We start from the raw sequence: 7,775 nt of genomic DNA on the forward strand, positions 1-7,775 counted from the left end.
ACAAATTAGCCGTTATTTAATATTCACATGAGGCCTCTCACTGGACCCATTCCAGCTTAAATCAGACCCAGTCCAACTCCAGCTGGTAACCACTAACAATTCTCATGGAAGATTAAGCTGAGAAAAAGGATTGAACCAGCAAACACCAAAGAATGGAGACTCCAGAGCGATTCCAATCAAAATGGAGAACTGCAGCTGCCACCAATAGTTCCCAGCGTGGAATCTGGGGGTGAATCCAAACAAGTGGAGAATTGCAGACTAAACCATCAGCAGTTCCCAATGTGGAATCTGTGAAAGAGAAGGAATTATTATGTGAAAGAGTAGGTCTTTGGCTCTTGGTAGAACCCTTTGCTAGTTCAATTGGCCCTGGGCTGATTCCTCTGCCAGCTCAATTGACTCCAGGCCAAATTCTTTACCAGAATTCTTTATCATCCACCTCTACAGGTGACCTGCTCTGTGAAGGAAAGCCAATTAGATTGGGAGCTTGAATGTAAAAAGAGAGAGGAGCCCAAACTGAGAGGAACTGACCAAAGGCCCTCAGAAATGCTGAGAAAGATGGTGAACTCAAAATGGGGTTCATGGAGCACCATGTCTGTGTTTCTTGTTGTCCCAGAATGCCTTCAGAAGTTTGCTTTAGTCTCACCACTGTCACCATATCTGTTAAAAAATGAAATTTAAATGAATAAATTTGAGGATATAATAGGCTTTATTAAGTGATTCATGAATTGAGCAGCATCCCACCTAACAACTAGAAGGGTACTCCCAAGGTTGAGATGTTGGAAGGTTGGGAAAACGGAAGGTTTTGATAGGAAGGAGGGTGGGGCAAGAAAGTCATTAGCAAAAGAAAAGAAAGGGTAATTTGGGGCCAGGAAATCTTCTATTTTGGGTGGAAGGGAACTGGCATGGGTTTTATCATACAGATTATCTCATTAGTGCAACTCAGGTAATTTCAGGTTGACTGTTTAAAGGTGACATTCCTGGGAGGGGCTGAAACTGTAATCAAGTCTTGGTTTGCTGTCATGGGGGCCATTTGTGCCTATTATTTCCTTTGTAACACGTCTAATTTGCCTACTTAAAGTGTACAATTCAGTGGGCTTTAGTTACCACAGAGTTGTGTAACCATCACCACTATCTCATTACAGAACATCTTTATCACCACCCAAAAAACCAGCTGCAGGTGACAGAGGCTTCAGTTTTCTCTAGTGTGATTATTTTTTTCTTCCTTGTGATATTGAAACTTATAATAAGAAATATATATTTAGTCTTTGTCTCTGTTTCCAGCACAGAGCTTCTAAAACCCTTGGAGTATCCTAAGTCGTGAAAGCCAAAAAGGTATCTTCCATTATGTTAGTGAGGTGACTTCGGCTGCACCCAAGGGTGGGGCTGGTTGCCAGGAGAACCAACCATGTGATTTCAGGGTTGGAACTTTCAGTCACACCTTTCTGGTCTCCAGGGAGAAGAGAGGAGCTGGAGGTTGAATCAATTGTCAATGATTAAAGATTTAATCAATCATGCCTATGTAATGAAACTTCCATAAAAAACTAAAAGGATTGGGTTTGAAGAGCTTCCAGATTGGTAACCAAATCCTCACCAGGAGGGTGACACACCCCAACTCCACAGCCACGGAAGCTCCTGTGGGGGAACCCTCCCGGATTTCACCCTATGTATCTCTTCATCTTGCTGTTCATTTGTATCCTTTATCATATCCTTTAATAAACTAGTAAAGGTAAGTAAATGTTTCCTTGAGTTCTGTGAGCCAGTTTATCAAATTAATAGAATTCAGTGAGGAGGTCATTGGAACCTCCAATCTATAACCAGTTGGTCAGAACACAGGTAATAACCAGGGCTTGCAACTGGCATCTGATGTAGGAGGGAGGCAGTCTTGTGGGCCTAAGCCCTTAACCTGCGAGATCTGATGCCAACTCAAGGTAGATAGTGTCAGAATAGAATAATATTGTATAATTAAATTAAAGTCTCTGTTCTGCTGGGAACAGAGAGTTGGAGTCATGTTATCTCCCCCCTTATTCATGGGAAGTGCAATTTTGTCAACTAAAATACAGTGTGCCTAGCTAAATTTGTATTCAAATAAACAGCGAATAACTCTTTAGTATAATTATGTTCCATGCAACATAGTTATACTAAAACATTATCTGTTTTTTATCAAAAATTTGAATGTAATGGGACATTCTGTATTTTACCAGTTAGTACTTAAAAATACAGAACTCTCAGACAGGTAGAAATTTCACAGTTGTTGATGCAAATAATCAATAACCATTCTATAGATAAAAGAAATAACGTGAGTTTTACTTGAGCCAGAGTGAGAATTATAACCTGGGAAGGTCTTTTACAGAAAGGAAGAAATTATTCTGGAGAAGGATGGTTTTCAGCACAGTCATATATTTTTAGAACAAAGAGTATATGCTGAACACAGAATACATTTTCATCAAAGTTTCAAAGAGGTATTTAGTTGTAAAGTAGCAGGTCAATATGACCCTGACATCATGAAAGGGACTAATATGGGCATTACTGATAGAGTGTAGGAGGGGAAGTAGGTATTCTTATCTTAAGAGAGTGCATTCTTTACTTTAATGGTTAAAGCAGATGTACAGTATGTGTTTGATAGGTCATAAGTCAGGTTTCTTTCATTCAAGGCAAATCAGTTTTGAACTCAAATAGATAAGCCATATACCTCAATAGGTGAAAATCTCTTGTCATTTTGCCCTTTAGATCCATAATCTTTTATTTTTTTTATTTTTTATTTATTTATTTATTTTTGTGAGGAAGATCAGCCCTGAGCTAACATCTGCCAATCCTCCTCTTTTTTTTTCTTGTTTTGCTGAGGAAGACTGGCCCTGGGCTAACATCCATGCCCATCTTCCTCCACTTTATATGGGACGCTGCCACAGCATGGCTTGACAAGCGGTGCATTGATGCGCGCCCGGGATCTGAATCTGCAAACTCTGGGCCGCTGAAGAGGAATGCACGCACTTAACCACTACACCACTGGGCTCACCCCTTCCTTAGTATTTTAAGACAAATTTATCTTTCTTAACAAAACAAACAGAAATATTTCCATTATTTATATCTTCTTTACTGAAAACATACATCTTACTTTCCTTGAATATAACGATACTTTCCTTACTAATTTTTAGTAGCTGTAATCACATATATTAATTAGAATTCTTAACCCTTATGAATCTTAATTTTTAATGAAAACTAAGAAGTAAGCAATTATAAACTATCTTTTACATTAGCATTCTGTGGCTTGGCAAATTTATAAATACTTTTTATAATTTTTATAAACATACTACTTCATAGTACAATCTTTTAATAAAATACAAGACCTGTTTACTAGTAGATCCAAACATCTTTTAGTTTCTCTGTAATAAGAAGCCGAAAGTAAATAAACCTATGTTTAGTAATTAATGTCTAATATCTTATCTTATGTGTAAATGACCTAGATACTCAATAAATTTCTATCATTTAACTTAATTTAACAAAACTCTAAGTTTTCAAGTTACCAAAAGATTTTGTAAGTTATTTTAAGTACATAGAGTGTAACATATATTTATTGTTAAAAAGTTACCCCCAAAATTTGTATTTTCACATTTAGTTTACTTGTTTCCAATAATTATGTTTAGACTGCCTACAAAAACTTCATGATACATTAGACAAAATCAGCTATCATTCTAAGCTATTTTGCTCACAAATTTTGTAACAGAGATACATGAACTTATTTCACTAATAAACCCAAGATGCATGACTACATCATATCCAATGATGAAAACTCTGAGGACATGCCTATTTCAATCAAACCAACAAACTTAAACAAGCTTTCATTTACCAAAGGTTAATTTTTTATCACATTGACTTGAAAAGCATTTGGGTTAGTTTGTATTACATTTAAAAGTACTTATGTAAGGACTTACTTTAAGCCAATTAAATAGAGCTCTTTTAGAATTTATACTATCTGGAGGTGGGAAAATATCACATATATAACCTATATATAGACACATCCGTAAAAACACAGACAGATGCAACAAAGATTTTATAGTTTCTGTTTTAAAATTTTTCCTTAGATTTTTGGGCAAGGGTGTTTTCATGGCAGTCTCCACCTCCAAAATCTTCTTTCTCCCCTCACTCACTTTTTTTTCAGACTTGTGAATCTGGGATGGTCTAGATAATAGCTCCCAGAGAGGCCTCAGGTTTTTTGGGGGGACAGAGGGGAGTTTAGTTACTTATCAAAGGACTGGAACATCCATCCAGTTACATTTTCCTTAATTTGCTTCTTTCCCTCCAGGTACTTAGTTTTATCTTAATTTAGGGAAGGCCTAAAAAAAAAAAAATTCTATCAGGCTTTGAATATCAGCTCCCAATTTGGCTGATTTCAGATCATAAGTTACTAAATCTTATCAAATAGCTTGTCAGATTTCAGCTGGGACAAACAGTAACTATTCCTGACAGCATTAAACAATTCCATTACTTTTTTAAATTTTAGTTACCCTTTGACTGTTTACGGTAGCAGTTTCCTGGAGAATCTGTCAGAGTTTCATTAACCCTGGGAGGAGCTCATATTGAGCCCTCTTTCGAAGGTAGATTACACGGGTGACCATAAAGCCATGACTTAATAAGTACACCTCTTAAACAATCTTACCTAATTGGAACATTCCTTCTAATAGCCAATGTATGAGTTTTGGAGGCTCAAAGGAGCCCCAAAGTGGCCACTGTATTTTTAAGTTATCCTGGGTTATCTTGATGCAAAGATCCAACTATATATTTGCTAAGCGCTTACAAGTATCCACTCCACCAGATGTATTGCTCATGAAGCCATACAGCATTCCAGGCAGAGGCTGCCCATCCAGGAGCTGGTCAGCTTTTAGAAGTATGGTTTCCCATTGTCTTTTAGTTTCATTTTACTATAAATTCTGAACAATATCTAAAGACAGTGTAGTGGGTCAGAAGTGTGCTGCTTGTGTAACTCCCTAAAAGAGTCATGAGCACTCTCTTATGTGTCTCAATTTTTCCTTATGGCAGTCTAAAACTACCATGGGGGCTCAGAGTGTGTGGATGACCAACCCTCATGTGCACATCCCTGGATAAACTGTAAATTACTTAAAGTGAAAGATCATGTTTGAATTCCCTGTGGGACTGCTGCAAGTATTGAGGCTCCACCTCAGACACTCCTGCTATGTTCTCAGTTGCCTGAGAATGCCTTACAGCTGGGAGGAGCTGGTGTCCCTTCTCTTCAGAGCTGAATGTGTTTTCAGTCTCTCATTTTGCTATTAAACAAATTTTTCAGACTTTATAGACACAATTCTTTCAAGTTTAAAGACAAATTTAAAAAGTCAGCTTGCACCATTTGCTCCAAAGTTCTCCCTAGGGTTGCCTGGCCTAGGAAATTCCCCTAGCTTTCTCTTACCTAGGAAATGTACCAATACCCCTTTAAGACACCTAGTCTTAAGACTTGAAACAGCTCAAGTAAAAGTCAGGATTTACAACTTAGATAAGGAGGTGCAGGTTTCAGGATAAATTGACTGGTGGCACCTGAAGCCAGAGGGGCTCAATGGGCCGAGTGGTACCAAGGGCTGGTTCAGAGTAGATTCCAGGTGGTCTCCAGTGGGTTTCTCTGAAATCCTGCCACACTATGCCAAGATCTGTCAATGCAAATAACCAATAACCATTCTATAGATAAGAGAAATAAGGTGAGTTTTACTTGAGCCAGGGTGAGGATTATAATGCAGTAAGGACTTTTCCAGAAAGGAAGAAAGTGTTCCAGAGAAGCATGGTTTTCAGTACAGTCATGTCTCTTCAGAACAGAGAACTTACATTGAACACACGCAGGATGCATTTTCATAAAAGTTTCAAACTGGTATTTAGTTGTAAAGTGGCAGGTCAACATGGCCATGACTTCAGGAAAAGGACTAATATAGACACTACCAATAGGATGTAGGAGGGGAATTGGGGCACTGTCCCTTCTAGAACTGAAAGAAAACACAAACAGAATTTTAACTTTAAACAAAGGAAGAATGTCATCATCAAAGTCAAGGATTGGAAAATGTACAAGATCAAAAGTGCTGACCCACTGAGCCTAACACTATTTAACATGATGGTCATGATAGAAAGTCCAGCCAAGAAGCATAGTGAGCAGTAAATGAGGAACGTGGGACAAAATACTGCACAGGTGTCACTGGAGAAAATACCGTCTGAGTACTAACCTCTTCCCAACCCTGAGAAACATGTGCAGGTTAGATTAGGGAACAATAACAACCTATTGTAAAAATAAGTGTGAAAAAGAAGGCGCATTTTGAAATTTAGGGAATGTTTTAGCAAACAAAACTTTGAACTTAAAACCTTACGAAAACAACAGATAATCAACAATACATCTTCTCAGAAGCAATCCTCCCTGTTTGTAAGTTGCTACTGAGTATAACAAAGCTTCTTCTCTAATCTGTTACTGGTAGATCTTTGACATCAATTGAAACAAAATAAGAGAGGCTTCAATATTGGAAATTCGAACACATCATAAATATCCCTTGTAGTAACAGATGAATTTAGCGTAGTAGAAAGTCTGTATAGTGTTTAGAACACAGTGGATCTAAGTCTGTTCTGAGACTCCAGGGCTCTGCAGGCTAAGACTAAAGTGATATGAAAGGTTTCCTTCTATTATTGATTTCTAGGTTCACACTATTACGGTCAGAACAGATACTTGACACGATTTCAATCCTTTTAAAATTTCTGAGTTTTTTTGTGACCTAACAGATGCAGCATAGGTCTCCTATGCTGGAGAATATTCCACCTACACTTAGGAAGAATAGGTATTCTGCTGCTTTTGGATGGAATCCTCTGTATAAATCTGTCCCCTACTATTATAGCATTGTTGTCTATTTCTCCCTTCATATCTGTTAGTAAGTGCTTAATTTATTTATGTATTCTGATGTTTGGTGCATATATTTTTTTCCCAGTTTATTGAGATATAATTGACAAAAAGCGCCATATAGGTTTAAGGTGTACAGCATCAAGACTTGACTTCATATATCGTGAAATGATTACCAAAGTGAATTTAGTTAACATCCATCATCTCATATAGATACAAAAAGAAAAAGAAAAAATAATTTTTTCCTTGCAATGAAAACTTTTTGGATCTACTCTGTTAGCAACTTTTATGTATATCATACAGCAGTGTTAACTATAATCATCATGTTGTACTTATTTATCTTATATCTGGAAGTTTTAACTTTTGACCACCTATCTAATCTCCCCTGTCTCTGGCCACCACAAATCTGATCTCTTCTTCTATGGGTTTATGTTTTGTTTTGTTTTTTTATTTATAGATTCCATATTAAGTGAGATCATCCAGTATTTGTCTTTGTCTGACTTATTTCACCTAGCATAGTGCCCTCAAGGTCCATTTATGTTGCTACAAATGGCAAATTTCCTTCTTTTTTATGGCTAAATTATATATATAATCAACTTCTTTATCCATTCATACATTGATCAATACTTAGTTTGTTTCCACGTCTTGGCTATTGTAAAAAATGCTACAATGAACATGGGAGTGCAGATATCTCTGTGACATACTGTTTTTGTTTCCTTCAGATGTATACCCAGAAGTGGAACTGCTGGATCATATGGTAATTCTATTTTTAACTTCTGGGGGAACCGCCATGCTGTTTTCCATAGTATCTGTATCAATTTACAATACTATCAATGGTGCATAAGTGTTCCCTTTTCTCCATATCTTCACCAGAATTTGTTATCTCTTGTCTTTCTGGTGA

The sequence above is a fragment of the Diceros bicornis genome, chromosome 31 (assembly GCF_020826845.1).
Source record: "Diceros bicornis minor isolate mBicDic1 chromosome 31, mDicBic1.mat.cur, whole genome shotgun sequence".
Lineage (NCBI taxonomy): Eukaryota > Metazoa > Chordata > Mammalia > Perissodactyla > Rhinocerotidae > Diceros > Diceros bicornis.